Raw genomic sequence first — 9,067 nt, 5'->3', positions numbered from 1 at the left:
CAGCTATTCTACAGATAATTACATACTCAATTACATTACACGCCCACTTGCGGTAATCTGACATCAATACTCGATTGTGGTTTCTAATGTTTAATTACCTTAATGTTATGTAAATGTGCAATGTATCGACTCAAAATGTTAGGTTTCGTTATTATTTTTGTTATCGAAATTCTGCACATGAATATTTGTACCATTAAAAAGGATTTATTTTGTAGTTATAAACTGAATTTGATTGTTTCGATAACTGGTGCAAAATTTTCAATTGTGTAGAGAGATAGTTTATATATCAAAAATAATAAAATGCGATTTTATACCGAACTTTACCAAAAATCTGACTTTTTAATATTTAACTGACGCTTCTATGTTCGTGAAAATATTTCGCTTTTGCATCTCATAGACAATGCTCTATTATTAGGTGACAATAATATTATATTGCCGTCCGTGTCGGCGGCGCAAAAATACCGGTGGACGAGATCGGTTCACGCTCGGAGGAGGTATTTGCGTTTATACAAATATTTATTTCCGCTCTGATTGTCTGTCTTTATGGATCTCCTCACCGCGCCTCGGAAAGCACGATAAGCTGTCGGTACCGGTTGTTACCATATACACCTGATAACGATCGTTACTTATAGTAAGGAATATATCCGCCACCCCGTAGTGGAGCAGCGTGGTGGATTAAGCTCCGATCCTTACTACATGGGGAAAGAAGCCTGTACCTAGCAGTGGGATATTACAGGCTGAATTATTATTATATTATATATGATATATTCTTAATTACTTACAAAACGAAATTATTGTACCATCAACCATTAGAAAAACTTTAGCTATTGCTATCTTGAACCTAATTTTGTGTTAAATCGATAATTATTTCCAATCTAACCACCAACCTGATTAGACTATTTGCAATTATAATATAATGTCAACAAATGTCAAAAAGCATCTAATATTCGTGTAAATTATTGAAACTTTTAGGTTTTTTAAAAATTACATTTATATTAATTACTTTATTGGCATAAAAGTGCATACATACTGTTTTTAAATGTGGCTTTATTTTATTTGTACAATATTCGAAGACAGCTTATAAAAACAACTGTCGTACTGAATCTGCTCCGCAATCTGCTCCGCAACAATTGGAGAGAGGGAAACGCAATCTATATGGTGATGAGTGCATCGTGCGCAAAGTTTTTATCTCGCGAATTGTTGGAAAGTAATTTTACTTCTTACAGAAATATGATCGTTTACGACTTTGTCCAATGGCTTTCTCGTTTAAAAACTATTCGGGCAATTTAAATTGAATATGACTTCCATTATTAACTTAAGTATATGAAAAATAATCCATGATTTTATGACAAATACAACGATTGGATAATTTCTTTTGGAATTTACTTAGCGTAAGTAAATAAATAAACATTTTACACTTAACAGTCCCCAGTAGGGCGGAGCCCTGTATCGGATGTCCGGATAAACAACTCGACTCTAACATAAGGACCACGACATATTGTATCCATATGATAACCAATATTTGCCATAAGCATGGATCGATATATCAGCCATTAGTTCAGTAGCTACTATAGATTAATCTAACCGCTCGTCAAAGCTAAGCGTAAGTTTTGATTAAACATTCCTGAGCACTAGAAAAATGATTTTAAAAATTTTGCGTTAATATCACCCTGTGACCAGCCGACATACAAAAATTTTAATATTGACACGTTATTCGACAAAAGCGCTACGCCTGCTATCTCATAACGGGTAAACCACAATATGGCAATACAACACGGGCGCAACTCATGGCATAGTGTTGCATTCTTATTCCTTTTCTATGACTTTTATTATACACGATAACCCCTATTTAGCAACAGAGCCGACAATTGTATTTGCTAAAGACTCATCTGTATATATCAATATATTCGATTTTTCATTTGTGTATAGTAAATCATTATATGAACTAAGGTTGGTTTAACATACGGAAAATCAAATCAAAATCAAATTAAAATTTATTTAAGTCAAGTGGCCTTTTAAAGTCACTTTGTATCTACTCGTAAATTACAATGAAATATTAAAATTAATGAGATGCTACCGCTGTTTCTGAATTTAGATTCTTCAAAGAGTAGACGAAAATAAACTTTGCTGTTACTCGAAATTTGACAAGTTACGAAATTTAGTATTCATTTAGTACGAGTATTTTAACATATTTTATGATTTATGCGTTACTTACTCGAATATTTAGAATATAAGATATCGAAGACTTTGTAATATTTGTAAAGTTTCAGTTTATTTATTTATTATTATTATTTTTTTTTATGTCACTAGATCGGCAAACAAGCGTACGGCTCACCTGATGGTAAGCGGTTACCGTAGCTTATAGACACCTGCAACACCAGAAGCATCGCAAGCGCGTTGCCAACCCAATCCCCAATCCCCCCAGGAGCTCTGGTCACCTTACTCACCAATAGGAACACAATACTGCTTGAAAACAGTATTGTTTTGCTGTGATCTTCTGTAAGGTCGAGGTACTACCCCAGTCGGGCTCCTCCATATTTTGAGCAGGAAATTCCTGCTGTGCCCTACCTCAGTTAAATTAGACTTACTTTTTAATTCAGGGTACAAATTTATTTATAAACTTATTTATAACCCGCGTTTCCGAATACTTTAAATGAACACCGAAGAGTTGTTAATCTTCAATTTGTATAAATATTCGTTAATCAGACCATAAAGCAATGGAAAGTCGTATTGATCGCAGAAAAAAAAAAACAAAATAACCTTCTCAAGGTTCTTCAAGGTTTAGATAGAAGTCAGTACATACACAAAATAATTGTGTTTGCTCGCAAACGAAAAAAAAAACCGACTTCAATTACATCGACAAGTAATACAACGCAGATCGACGAAAAAATAGTCAAGCAACTATGCGTTATCAAAGATTACTCAAAAAGTAGTTATCAGATCTCGATAAAATTTATATGTGACCACATGATAAACATCAGCTTTCAATTAAATTAAAAATTATCAAAATCGGTATACCCAGTAAAAAGTTATTGCGGATTTTCGAGAGTTTCCCTCGATTTCTCTGGGATCCCATCATCAGATCCTGGTTTCCTTATCACGGTACTAAACTAGGGATATCCCCTTTCCAACAAAAAAAGAATTATCAAAATCGGTACATCCAGTAGAAAGTTATGTGGTATAATACAACGTAGGTCGACGAAAAAAGCGTCAAGTAAAAACGCATTATTGGATATAACTCGAAAAGTAGTTGTTAGATCTCAAATAAATTTAAATGGGAACAATTGGCACACACCACCTTTCGATTAAAACAAAATTTGTCGAAATCGGTCTACCCGGTAAAAAGTTCTGATGTAACATACATAAAAAAAAAAAAAAAAAAAAAATACAGTCGAATTGAGAACCTCCTCCTTTTTTGGAAGTCGGTTAAAAAAGAGTTAGTATGTTGAAAAGATTATAGTATGAAGTCAAGATTATTCAAAAACATGATGGTTGAATATATATTTGGGGTAGTACCCATTATGAACTTAATTAATATTTTTTAATTTAATTTTTTTACATAATTCATCATCATTACAGCCTTTACAGTCCACTACTGGACATAGGCCTCCACAAGTTTACGCCAAAAATTGCGTGGACTCATGTGTTTTGCCCATAGTCACCACGCTTGGCAAGCGGGTTGGTGACCGCAGGGCTGGCTTTGTCGCACCGAAGACGCTGCTGCCCGTCTTCGGCCTGTGTATTTCAAAGCCAGCAGTTGGATGGTTATCCCGCCATCGGTCGGCTTTTTAAGTTCCAAGGTGGTAGCGGAACTGTGTTATCCCTTAATCGCCTCTTACGACACCCACAGGAAGAGAGGGGGTGGCTATATTCTTTAGTACCGTAGCCACACAGTTTTTACATAATTACTGAGTATATTATCAAATTGTATACATATAACTACTACCTAAGGACATATCCAAGCTACCAAATTATTAGTAACGGAATATTAAAAAAATAGAAAATAAAATGAACGGTTATTTGTGCGTATAATGTCTTTTTCAATATTCGATAATAAATTTATACATGGACTACAAACGAGTTCGTAACCATATATTTAGTACATTCCCTGAGGGACTAAAACATACATTTCAATAATCAGAAACAATTCTTTTTCTATTTCAGCAAAAACGTAACATATTACGTTACATTATTTAAACGAATATTTTATTGTTGTTGTATTATTTACACAAAGTTCGTGGCGTGTACAAATAAATTGTATTTCATTACAACTAAAAAACACGTGAGGCTCTCGGGTTGGCACGTATTTATGGAAGCCAATTATCACTTTGGCATCCATCCAATGCAATTTCGGAACTAAACACGACGTATTCTACTGAGACGACGCGGTTTTTTAAATAACTTCGAAACCAAACCAGTATTACATCGTAAAATACAAATCATTAATGTATATTTTTAGGTTTTAATATCACTATTACACTTATTTAAACGGGACCTAGAGCTATTATTTTGAAATTTTCGATATTGATGTGGGCACGTAACCATGGTATCTTCAAGCAAAATCAAAAATATCGGTAATCATCGGTATCAAAATAGAAATCGCGGTAAACCCGGTTAATACTAATATCCTACAATTAATATGTTTGCTACAAGCTGCTGTAACTAAGCCCGTGCTATTGGGTTCTAATCTATAACCTCAATATAACTTCAAAAGCCTTGAAAAAATTTAAACATGAAAATCAGAAGTTAATTTGATTGGTAATATAAATGAAAATAATTACCCTGTTATGTAGAATCCTGCCAAATTTACGATTCAAACATTATTATAATATTTGGATAAAGAATATACTTTATTGCAAACACTCAGAAACGACTTACATAAAACAGTTATTTACAAATAGATATAGTAACATACAAAAGTGGTCTTGTCGCTTATTACCGATCTCTTCTAGGCAAGTTTTAGAAAGAGGAAAATATGCATTCAATAAAGTTTACATGATAATTTTCGTGTATTTTTTTGCTAAAAATAAAGAATAATTTTCAGTAAATGAATAACATTTTTATAGATTCTAAAATGAAAGAGATAAAGCTATTATAATTATGATATTATCATTATGTAAAGTATGTCGCAATATTACTTTGATATACATAATGTAAAAAAAAGTAACGATTCGACAATTTAAAAACATTTTAGTCTTATATTTAATCTCTTATATAATATTAAATTTATATGACCTGCATTTAAAACCTCTTGAGTCACCTAATACAAATTATTATTAAATTCCTTAATTATGATATTTATATTTAAAATTACATTTATCATTTTCGAATATATCAAATACAGTATAAACAGAATCACGTTTTCATTCTAATGTGGTTAATTGGTTATTAGGCTATTACACTAATGAATTTAAAAATACCTTTTATCTTACTAACAACCTATGTAAATTATATGACTATGAAAGAAAATTATATAACAAAAGGAAAAATATGCCAATTTCGAATATACACTCAATCATAGTTTAAATCGTTTGATCGCCTGTAATTGTTAGGAGGTTTATAATCGGCTAATCCGCTCCCGTGGATTGGGTGCTTCGCTACAGCCGATCGATTAATGTATTAAATCCAATTTGACGTCTATTTGCCTAGTCTGCGCTTAGCGTCGATAATTTAAACATATGTGTTAGGTTATTTTGAAATCATCAGATTTAAAGATTTAAATCATAATACAACAGAAAACGACTTTTCAATGTATCATCATCATTAAATATCACATTTTTAGCATAACGGTAGTTTACGGGTTCAAGTCTATAATGTCGTATGAAAATAATTGATTTGAATTTTTTGAATTAATATAATTATACAAATAAAAAAAGTCTTGTTACAAGAAATACTACGAAGTACAAAGTGTGCAATTCACACACGACAGATGTGAAACTTATGAAAAGTCGTAGGAAGGTAGGCCGTTGCAATTTGTTCTATCGACGATTGTCACGGTTTTGTGAAAAAGGTCGTAAGCACCATATAAAACGCATAACTTACGCATTTTTAGCAGTAATACATCTCATTCTATCCTAAACATTTATATTTGCTTCCTTATCGTGGCGTATTTTCGCTTCATCGAGTTAAAAATCACAACGATTCTAAAGAAATTTCACTTTTTCACAAAGGCGGTATATAAAAAGTAATGAGTTATATTATTTATTTATCGTCAACAAAATGTATGATAAGCACAACACATTAATACTATACATAAAAAACAGAGGTATAAACATGTGTACGTACTAAGTTCGCTATCGTGAGTTTGGTACAAAATTAAGATACATATTTAACTTCTATCATATGATATTACTAGCGGACCCGGAAGACGTTGTCCTACCCAGAAAACAGCTACCAAATTTGATTGCTTACATACCGATAGCAACGCCACCTACCGGATTCAATTGAAATAAAAACTACCCTATCTCTCAAGTTTGACCAAATTACAGAAGCTTACAAAATTTGATAAAAATTGGTTTAGTACCTAGTTTCGGAGTTTATCTGGAACATACATCGTGACACGAAATTTTTATATATAGATATTAATTTATAATTAACAAGCCTAAATCATCACTGGTTGTGCCAATAAAAATAGGATAGTCATTAAAGTCTCGGTTTAAACTGTGTAAGCAGTTAAAACCTGAGCTATAAATTTCATATTCAATTTTAACAAGCTCCACTAAAACAACGTTTACCAAGAAAGATAATCGCTGACAAAATTCTAACTGAAACTTTAAAATTTTTCACCTGCAATTTTAGTCATAAATCGCGCGGACAACGTCTTTTTTCGTAACTATTTCATTCTTACAACCTTTCCAATCCCCAGTCCTTGCTAGCAAAATGGATATAGGTGACCGCAGCGGAAATCCGACCGAGTACGGGGTGTCAGGCCGGTTAACTAATTGGGTGTAGCGGGTCGGATGTGCGAACAAGGCAAATGAAGATTTATCATCTACCCCGGTCCTTCGGCGCTGGTCATTCGGCCCTTTTGCGTATATTTTTGATTTCACACTGTTTTGAATTTTGTTTGTAATATTTGTTTATGGTATTTGAATCTTTAGATACCAAACAATTACATGTTTAAATCCGGACTAGATCTTCTATCTATCGAAGTGTTAAATACATCTTCTAAATGAATTCCTTACTCGGTGGTAAAGGTGTAACTTTTTAAGAAATCTGCATGTTTGAGAAGAAATTCGGTGACTTGTAATATATATATATATATAATAGATTGATATACTAAATGGTGGAGTGCAATTTATTGAATATCTTCAACCTTATTAGAAGAAACGGTCTTAGCTCAGAAGTGCGATAATTGAGTCTATAATAGTTCACTAAAGTGTTATCCCTGAAAGAGTGTTTTTTTTAACATTTAATAAAGTGGCATTAATATCATTCATGTTATTTTTCATTTAATAACGTTACGTAACGATGAAACTAAAGAAAATCAAATATAAGTCAAGCATGAACCGTTTTCTCCATAAAGTTCCTCAAATACGGAGCAAAGAGTTTACAATCAGTTTTTATTTACGAGTTTTTTGTCTTTCGTATCATTCCGTGTTTAAGTCTTCTTTTTAAGACTTTGATTTATAGACTTTAATTTATTTAATAATTAGACCCAACAAGTAAATTATATACATTTTTAACTATAAAGTACTATTAAATAAATAAAAATGTCATTTCACTCAATTCTGTATTTTTTATTCACTTGTATAGGGAGGTAAATGATACTTCGTCACGAAAAAATAAAACACACGATTCTCACTGGATAGAATTTTAATAAAAAAATTAGAGACAAAAAATCACAAGCACTGGAAGCTTATTATTTGAACAATAATAATAATATTCTACCGTTATAACAAATGATAAATTTGATAGAAAATATCATCAACTGTATATTTTTTAAAATAAAAAAATAAATAATTATTACTCATGTGCAACTATTTCCAGTATCCTCGATAACAAACTCACTCAAATCACATAGAAACGTTCTGGGAACGAAAACATTTGTATGGCCTATAGAACTATTTGCCGTGTATGTAACTGGCTACGACGACCACGTGTACGACTGGTGGTAAAATATCTAACAGCTAATTGCAGAATATCAATAAAAAGATGTTTTTAACGAATAATAAGTAAATAAATGAACTCCTCACACTCAAAGGCCTATTAGGATTTACTGCTGTGTCGGGGGTCCGGAACACACACGATACACAAGTTCAAACGCCCAGACCACAAAAACCATCTGTGGCCATTACAAATATATGCCTGTGCAAAGTCGAAGCCGCAAAACGATTTAATTCCCCATATTTACATCGTTTTTTTAGGAGTATATTCCCAAACATAAACTTGACATTGTCATTTTCATATTGACTTATGTATCATCAAATCAATATATATAATCAACTAGCTGACCCGGCGAACTTCGTATCGCCTAACAGTGACTTTTAAGTATTATCACAAATCTTTTGTATGGGAGTATAGAAAAGTGTTGTTTTTAGACTTTTTCAGCAAATTTAATTTTTTTTTTAAATTTTTCTCTCCGTAAGAACCATCCTCGTACTTCAAGGAATATTTAAAAAAAAGAATTAGCGAAATCGGTCCAACCGTTCTCGAGTTTTGCGCTTAGCAACACATTCAGCGAATCATTTTTATATTATAGATATATATCAATATATAAACAATATAATTATATAAAATATCATCAAATAGCTAATTTCGCATCTAAAAAATATAATGTATACGAGGGCGGTCTGTTAAGTACTTAGCTTCACCACTCGATACCGCCACTGTTGCAAGAAATATATACTATCGTGTAGGCATATTCTTGTAAACGGCTACGGTATAAATTTTAGCCGGTTCGGACTTGTAGTTTTAACCGCTTGTGGAAGTAGGCATGTCCCTGGATTTTAGGAAAATGGTAAAAGAGCAATATCGTTTCCTTTACACGGTGAATTTTCCTTCGATGGCAATCGTCGAAAATTGGTTCAATGAGTTTCAACGTGGTCACTCTGAACACGGCTATCAT

Source organism: Melitaea cinxia, chromosome 18 (genome assembly GCF_905220565.1).
Source record: "Melitaea cinxia chromosome 18, ilMelCinx1.1, whole genome shotgun sequence".
Lineage (NCBI taxonomy): Eukaryota > Metazoa > Arthropoda > Insecta > Lepidoptera > Nymphalidae > Melitaea > Melitaea cinxia.
This window is presented reverse-complemented; position numbering follows the sequence as displayed.